We start from the raw sequence: 728 nt of genomic DNA, 5'->3' as shown, positions 1-728 counted from the left end.
ACAGATCTTACATTTCTCCAGTGTGTCAGCAAGCTCCTTCTGGTTCATTTTCCTCAGGACGTGCAGTGTGATCTTCAGAGCCCCTCTCTGGCACTGCTCTCCTGCTTCTCATCTTCAGCATCCACCACTTCCTCATCCTGCTTCTGACTCTCAAAGCCTTCTGGGAGTTCTGGACCAAGAATCCTCTTGAACATCTTCAGCTTGCTCTTCACAAATGTCATCATTTTCTCTTCAAGCAACTAAAATAAATCAAGTAAATAAGTTAAGCAAGAGAATAAATGCTTTCTCATCAACACATTAATGAATGATTGAAAGAAACTTTACTTGAGGTAAACAAAAACAAATGTACATAACAGGACCACATACACTGAATATGGAGTCCAGGTCTGTTTGATGACTCTGGGAAGACTGACCACTGAGAATCTCTGACTCTGATCTCTCCTGTTGGTTTCTGTGGACAAAACATGAGATTACATCTCCTCAACCAGGGAGTGAGTGAGTACGGACAAACAAACAGACAGACATAACAGAAAGCGGGACAGACAGTCAGAGACAGACAGACAGAAAGAGATAGACAGAGACACAGACAGACAGACACAGACAGAAACATACAGACAAAGAGAGACAAACAGACAGAAAGCGGGACAGACAGTCAGAGACAGGCAGAGACAGACAGACACATAGACACACAGAGACAGACAGACACATACAGACACAGAGACATACAG

At 43.3% G+C, this 728-nt stretch overlaps 1 long non-coding RNA gene across 1 annotated transcript in view; it reads right to left on the bottom strand.

Annotated features, from left to right (window-relative positions):
- Positions 1-366: 366 nt before the first annotated feature.
- The window catches only part of LOC106594983 (uncharacterized), a 7819-nt gene continuing 7457 nt past the window's right edge, over positions 367-728 (bottom strand). Inside the window, exon 5 of the long non-coding RNA XR_006763671.1 lies at positions 367-451. This is a non-coding gene — a long non-coding RNA (uncharacterized lncRNA). The remainder of the gene's footprint in view (positions 452-728) is intronic.

This window comes from Salmo salar, unplaced genomic scaffold (genome assembly GCF_905237065.1).
Source record: "Salmo salar unplaced genomic scaffold, Ssal_v3.1, whole genome shotgun sequence".
NCBI lineage: Eukaryota > Metazoa > Chordata > Actinopteri > Salmoniformes > Salmonidae > Salmo > Salmo salar.
Note: the sequence above shows the minus strand (reverse complement) of the source record. Positions and strands in the feature narration are given on the sequence as shown.